We start from the raw sequence: 7,632 nt of genomic DNA on the forward strand, positions 1-7,632 counted from the left end.
AGGAGCCACTTGACAGCAGAGTCAATTTTGCAGCCACTACCGTGAAATAGTAATCTCCCGAGTCTGTGATAGCAGGAAAAACCGTAACTGAGCCCTGCGGTGTTTAGTCATCCGCATGCTCATTTCAGAAGTGGGTGAGACGTCTAGAATCAGCACATTTGTCCAGCGTCAGGAACGCAGGCTCATGCTGAAAGAAGAGTAGGCGTCTGCCTTGACGCAGAGGCAGAGGGGTTCAGTCAAGCTGCGGTATCCTCAGATGTCTTCTCTTTGCAATGTGGCCTCTATGTCTCAATGCATCATTGACTTCAAGCAGCAGATATTGGTGCTTGACTTTCTGGAGCCAGGGCCAGATTAACCCTTTAGTGGGCCCTAGGCAAAGAAACGCATGGGCCCCCACTTTCTTCATTCAAGAATTATAATATGTAAAATAAGCACAACTGGGCCCCTTCTTTGCTTAGCCAAACTAGGCACGTGTCTAGGGCCCTATGTGTTAATCTGGCCCTGTCTGAAGCATGTCCTAGAAAGGAGTCTCCCCAATACACTTCCAAGAAGTAAACACCTGACCTGCAGCCACTTCCATTGCTTCTTCCCTGCTGTTGCCTTCAGGACAGTGCCGAAAGGCAGGGCCTGTTCAGGCTGAGACAGGCAGGGGAAATTGCCGGTCCTCTCCTGCCTGAGCCAGAATGGCAGAGGGGAGCGTTCTGGAAGCAGAAGAGAAGTCCCTTTTTCTTAATTTGAAGATTATAAAAGCAAAAGGCAGAGAGAGCTGGCAGTCGCACACTGGCCAGTACCAGACAGTACCGGACTGCTCCTCGTGCGGGCCTGCCGTGGGCCTCAGCTCTCAGGCTCTCCCTGTAATTCTGCTCAGGTGGCTCAATGATCCCCTTCCCCACCCACCCCCATCTCCAGCTCTGCTGACCCCCTCGGCTCTCCCGCAGCACCTCAGTCGTGCCCGGCAGGCCCTGCTCTCTTCCAGCCGGGGGGCTCCATGCTCTCACTCCCATGCGAGCCCTTCTAGACAATGAAGTTGCTGAATGTTAAAAAAGTTTACCTAATCTTCAGTCATTAAATCTTCTCTAAAGATCTATTCGTGCTAGAGTCATTACAGCATTTCTGGACAGAGATAAGCATTAATCGGCTGAAGAGATCTGAGCTAGCTATCTGTTCTGAAAGTGCAAGCAGTGCTGTCTGACGGTGTACACATTCCTGTGCTGGCAGCGGCTAACAAGCGATCTGCCGGTGCTAGCAAGAGGGCGAGCACAAGGGTTTGTAAGACATGGCTAGCCAGGGTCAAGGTTGCAACACCAAATCCAGCATTTGTACTAGCTTCTTGCTGCCCCTAGACCCAGCAGAGGCATCACCTGGAACAATTCCCAAGGTTGCCAGGCTCGGTTCCAGACGGGCGACCCAGAAATGAGGCAGAAAGGGGGAGACCTAGAAGGAGAAAAGAGGGTGAGGGGAGTGTCTGGGTGGTGGGGAAGGCTGAGTGCTACTTTCTCATAGGCCTGTGCGAGTCGGCGGCTATTTGATCCGGCTTTGGCTCTGGCCGCGTTGGATGCCAGGGATCTGACCCAGAGCTCCGGACCGGGCTCCCGCTTCGCTCCGGCCAAAGCTTCGGAGCCGCCTCAGAGATCCGGCCATAGGGTATAATGGGGAATCAATGCAATATCTATAACTTTGTTGTTTTTTGTCTGATTTAGATTAAACTTGCAGGCGTGGTAGCCTCTGCTGAGAGCATGAAGCCTGCCAAGTTTCAAGGAGATCGGTGCAGGGATTTGTGGGGAACAGCACCTCAAGCTGCGGACAAGCAAAACGGGTGCCTTGGGTGACCCTGCGTGTGCAAAGGCGCGGCGGGGTGACAGCGCAGTCCCACCAGCACCCGCGGCACCAGTGTTGCCTGTCAGCAGCGAGGGGCACCGACCTCCTCCACAGTGGGCAGGCGTCGTGGCTGCAGCCGGGCCAGCACCCCTGCAGCTGTCACCCCGCTGCGGCTTTGCACACGCAGGGTCACCCATGGCACCAGTTTTGCTTGTCAGCAGCTTGAGGGGCAGTTCCCCCAAACCCCTGCACCGAGCTCCTTGAAACTTGGCAGACTTCGTGGCCTCACCAGGGGCCACCACCCCTGCAGTTTTCAGCCCCCTGTGGTGTACCACGTAGACGTGACACAAGTTTTCTTTCAAGAATTTGGGGTGCAGTTCTCCCCGAACTCCTGCACCCATCTTCTTGAAGCTTCATGCTCTCAGCAGAGGCTACCATGCCTGCAAGTTGCATCCAAATCAGACAAAAAACAACAAAGTTATAGATATTTAATTGAGTCCCCATTATACCCTATGGCCAGATCTCCGAGGTGGCTCCGAAGCTTTTCCGAAGTGCTTTGGAAAGTCTAACAAAGCCAGCGCTTCGATCCGGGCACGCTGCTTCAGACACCAAAGCATCTGAAGCTTCTCCAGATCCGAAGCATGGTCCAAAGCCTCGCACAGCCCTACTTTCTCAGTCTCCATCAGCTGCTGACTGCTGCAGACACAGGCACCAGGGACCTGACACCCCTCGCTCACACCCATGTCATTCAGGTGCCAACTTTGGTATTTTTATCCTGAATGTCTTGATTTTTTTTTAAAGCCCCAGCTTCTGGGGCCACGGGGTGGTCGGAAAAGCTCAGCTCTCATTGCCTAGCTTTCCTCTTTCAGGGAAAAGCACAAAACAAATTTCTCCAAATTGACTGCAGGCTCAGAAATCACAAGGACAACAAAATGATGCACTTTGGCTTTCTAAATCTCATTATCTGAAGGGTCCTGATGCTCTCTTAGGAATGCTTGGGGTTGGCGCACAAAGCTAGCAAGGGCCTTGCTGGCAGACCTGTGGACCACCAAGTCGTGCATTTCAAAGGCAGAATGGACCATCGTAACCAGCTAGTCCAACCTCCTGCCATAGAGATGCCAGACCCTGGCATGGGTGCCAGAGCATGGCATACGTAGGCATTTTGCTTGGCAAGTGTGCTCCGGTACGGGTGGTGGGGAAGGGCCTGGGCTGCACTGCCAGGCCCCTCGCGGCTCCCCTGACATCCACCCCTGGCATGCCAACATCTTACAGGTCAAGGTTGTGGATGTTTTTGGCACTCTGCCCACAAACGTTGCTGACCCCTGCACCAGAGGATTTCACCCATTGGCTCCCACGTCCGGGTGCAGGAATAATACGTGTTTGAAGAAGATAGTTTTGATTTGAGGGGGCCAAGGTGGGGAGTTACTGCAGTTCTTGGTAAAGGGTTCCAGCAGTTGGTTGAGCTCTCTGTTAAAAATTAACATTTCATTTCTTGTCTGATCCTCTTTTAACTTCATCTTCTGGCCATTGGGTCTTGTCTTGTCTTTGTTTGCTAGATTAAAAGCCCCACTAGTCTAATATCCTGCCGCTGATCGTATCTGGCACTGGATGTTTCAGATGAAAGTGTTAGCAATCCCTAAATAAGCAGATATGGGGTAATCTGTCTATGCTGAAGTTTAACCCTAATCTCAAGTATCTGGAGATTAGTTTATGCTTCAGTCAGTGAGGTTTTGTATGACTTGCAAAAATGTTTTAGCACTAATGATCACAACCGAATATTCTTGTTATCCATGTAAATCGCAAACCCTTCTTTCAATTACGCTGAAGTCCTTGCCCCACTGTCATCCGGAGCCAGTGAGTGTCAGTCCGCTTGCTCATTATATAAGAACGTTTCCTTTTTTGAGGTTTTGAATCAAGCAATTTCAGTTTAACTGAGCATCCCCCTGTCTTGTGTTTTGAGACATGGAGAAGAGAAGCTTTCCTTCATTAATTTGTATGCTTTCATGGTGGCTTGGTGTCATCTCCTTTCTACAGCGCAAATCTGGCTCTGCTCAATCTCTCTTCATGTGGGAGTTCTTCCAGGCCCCTAACCATTCTTGTTGCTGGCCTCTGAACTGCCTCAAAGTCGGCAACACCCTTGTAGAGATGGAGCGACTAGTCCTGCACACTTGCTTTGTGTGAAGTATTTATTGTATTTTCTCTACTACTCTGCATTTCAGCCCTTAAGCATTCTGGTATCGCGTTTGCTTTTTGGCCAGAGCTGCACACCGAGCAAAGTCTTCATGGGGCTGCTCACACGGATGCCGCAGTCCAGCCCCTTTCCCATCAGAACCTTGTAAAGGAAACGAGCATGGGGGGAGAGCGGAGTCAACAGGGAACAGCTTGCTCCAGGCCCTTTGCTCTGCACTATTTTTGGTTCACTGGCCCCACCTAGACAGCATGAAGACACTTACTTCGTGGTCAGGCCTCTGCCCCAGCATCTCAACTGCTTGGTACTTGAAACACGGGTAATCGGTTTGGGGAAAGGTGGCACTGAGAGGAGGAATTACTCCCTTTTTCAGAGCCCTCCCAGAGCAGAAGAGAGGGACTGGGTCATTGGAGCGAAATGAATGCTTCCTGGCTCCAGGGCCACGGTGTGGTAGGGGGGTCTCCTCTCCAGGCCACGTTCAAAGACGCTCTGTCCTGGCGGCACCCTGCTGCCCTCTGCTGGAAAAGCTCCGTTTTCACCGATTTCCCCTCAATCCAGATGCAGAAAGACGAGTCGGGCCCCCTGAAAACAGGCAGCACGCTATCTAATGCGCCGCCGCCCTTTGCACTGCCTCTCGGGGGTCGCAGTGCCTGTCACCTCGCCTCTCTTTGCCAGGTGTGCGCTCAGCAAAGCGCCGGCTAGAACTCATCTGTAACGAGCGGCTGTGCACTTCTGCGGATCAGGAAGATAAAGCTCCAAAACTTCTGTAGGTTAATACACAAGGCAATCTCTTTTCATATTGTCCTAGATGACAGGCATTCTTTGACACCAACTGCCTTCTGACTACTGGGTACATTTCTGGTCTCCCGTGACCAAGATGGACCAATGTAGGTTCAGAGAAGGGCTAAGGCTGATCAGGTGGCTGGAAACCCTGTCTTATGAAGGGGAGATGGAAGGAGTTTGGCTCGTTTAGTTTAGCAAAGGAAGGCTGAGATGGGGTCTGGTTGCTCTATAAAGGCGTCCAGTAGTTGAGTACCAGAGTGGGAGAAGAGCTCTTTGAACTGAAGGGCAACACTGGTCCAAGAACAAATTCAACTGCCATGAATAAGTTTAGTCTTGAGATGAGGTTTGTAGCTGTTAACAGTGATGTTCTGGAACAGCCTTCCCTTAGGAGTCATGCAGGCCAAAACCCCAACCAGTTTAAGGTGCAGTGACATCAGCATATGACAGAGTTATATATTTATATGGCTTGATTACCTGCGGTAGCAGCGGGGTGCACCTGGTGATCCTGCAGGTCCTTTCTGTGCCTATGCCCCTAGGTGCCTACTCATGAAGAACCCAGCTCCATATTGTACAAAAGGGCTCAGCACCACACAGCGGGAAGATACACTTTATTGCAAGCATTAATTTAACTATTGTGGAGAAACTGAAGCCGTGTAATGCTGACTCAGGGCTTGGAGCACGGAAATATATTCCAAATACAGTAGGTGGGGGTGGTTTCTCCTGTTCCTCACTAGCCAAGTAAGGGCTCGGGGACTTGCATGGGATTTAGGTGATTTGCAGATGGACTAGGTTGTCACAAAGCATATGTGAAGGTAAACACCTTGGTGGAGGCTCTCTGAGCACGTCTGCCTCCACTAAAGTGGAGATGCCCAAGGAACGTGGATAGCTTGGGAGCTGTGCACAGGGTGGAGCAGTTCCACGGTCACTGTGCTAGATACCTGGAAGCCACGTAAATGCCTCTTGGAGGAGGGGCAGGATTTGGCTCTAAACATTATGGATCCCAGGTAGCTGGTCCTTTAAGGGAGTCCTGTGGCTAGGTTACCTGCCAGCTCATGTGAGCCGGCAGGTAACCAGGAAGCCAGACCTGCTTGGTAATATAAGGGTACCTGGGCTCAAGTAAGGAAGGAGTTGAGGGGGTAGTAAGGTTGTGTGAGCAGTGCTAGAAGGAAGGCCTGGGCAGGAGCAAGCCTGAGCGTGTGGAAGGTTTGTGCTGGTTTGGCTAGCTGGGGCAGCAGCAGAGCTTGATACCACATCAGGTAAGGCCCTGTTCCCTGGTGTAATGCATCTACAACCACAGAGTGCTTTGGGCATGCTGCTATACTGTATGCAAGTCACTAGGGAGTTAGTGCAAGTGTAGGCAGAGCCTTGTGCTCCAAAACATGAGCCCCTTGAGCTAAAGGGAAATCACATGGCAATCTTGTGGCAGTACAGGGTCCCCACTACCAATGGAGGTGTTCTCATTATTGCTGCTAGAGCACAGATGCACATCAATACTAGTAGTAAGCAAATGATTCATGTTTGCTTTTTTTTAAACCCTCAGATGCATAAAGTGCTCCAGAGCACAGTTCACTGCCAGGGATCTGGTCTGGAAGAGCTCACCATGTGATTAAAAAGTTATATGACTGAGGGTAATAACTACAGAGAAGAGAAAGGAATGAGGAAGGAGAGGCTTATAATAAACAAGATCACAAGTTTGCTCAATTAAGGCATGTGCACATCAAAATGGCTCTGCAAAACAAACTCACTTCCTCATTAGTGCTGACTTGGAAAGAGGAGCACCAGCTTCCTAATTGCCAGCACCTGTCTGCAGCTCTTGGAGGAAAGCCCTGTGACCCACTACGCTCAGCCTTTCTTAGCACGTAGGAGCTGCTGGAAGCTCAGTCAACAGGTGACAGCTGCACTATGAGGAATGGGAACTCATGGTAGAGGTGATTTTGTTTATCAGACCAACTGGATGTTTGCAAAAAAAGTCTTGCTTCTGTAAGCTTTCAGGCACACTCCCCACTTCTTCAGGCATAGAATGCAAAGATTGTAAAATTTCTTCTAGGTGGAAATGCAAATGTGTATTTCACAGGAGGGCTGAAGGTGGTGTAAGATCTCCTGGTTGGAAAAGTTCACTTTGTGCAAATTAGGCTCAGATAAGTGAGAGGAGTCCATTTACCTCAAAGTTGTCTAATGGCAAGCAGGATGTTGAATTATTTTTCCTTCTGGTTATGATGCTCCATATTTTACAGGAGCATGGGTAGGGGGAAGGCTCTCCTGGGCAAGGAATTGCTCGTGTTGAGGCAGCTTGGTGCTCTGTGAACATGCAAATTTAACTTGAAACAAAAGGCAGGAGCAAGTGTGTCAGCTTTCAGGTTCTAGGGTGTTTGAATTTAGCTTCCTTCTTGTAAAATTATGAAGCTTTCATTTAAAAAACACCTAATTTCAATGTCTACCATGGTTTTAGGGATACAGGTTGTGGCCCTATTGGTCTACAGGGACAAGGAATCAGGACCCAAGGTAGAGGTGATATCAGTCTTTTGTTAGACCAACTATAAAGAACGTTCCCTGGGGTCTGCCCATGTCAGACACTGATCAGAGGGTCTGGGGTTTTCTTCTCCTGTACAGAAAACGGAGTGGCTTCAGGATGGACGCAGAGCAGCACAAAGCATCAGCATGCAATTTCAAATAAAAAAGAAAAACAAAAAACCCCAAAGGCTTAAGTCTATGAAGGCTTCTGCAGCTGGGCTCTGAGGTCAGTTGCTAATTATTCTGTAAAATGAAGCTGCTGCTGAAGCATCCCATTAAATATCACCAGGGACATTACAAACTCAGTTGTGGGGGGGGGGGGGGGGGGTTCG

At 50.1% G+C, this 7,632-nt stretch overlaps 1 long non-coding RNA gene across 1 annotated transcript; it reads left to right on the forward strand.

Annotated features, from left to right (window-relative positions):
- Positions 1-5,387: 5,387 nt before the first annotated feature.
- Positions 5,388-7,470, forward strand: LOC102383840. The gene is made up of 2 exons (XR_325315.1): positions 5,388-6,677; positions 7,400-7,470. It is a non-coding gene; the product is annotated as an uncharacterized LOC102383840 (long non-coding RNA).
- Positions 7,471-7,632: the final 162 nt, after the last annotated feature.

This window comes from Alligator sinensis, unplaced genomic scaffold (genome assembly GCF_000455745.1).
Source record: "Alligator sinensis unplaced genomic scaffold, ASM45574v1 scaffold1269_1, whole genome shotgun sequence".
NCBI classification, from domain to species: Eukaryota; Metazoa; Chordata; order Crocodylia; family Alligatoridae; genus Alligator; species Alligator sinensis.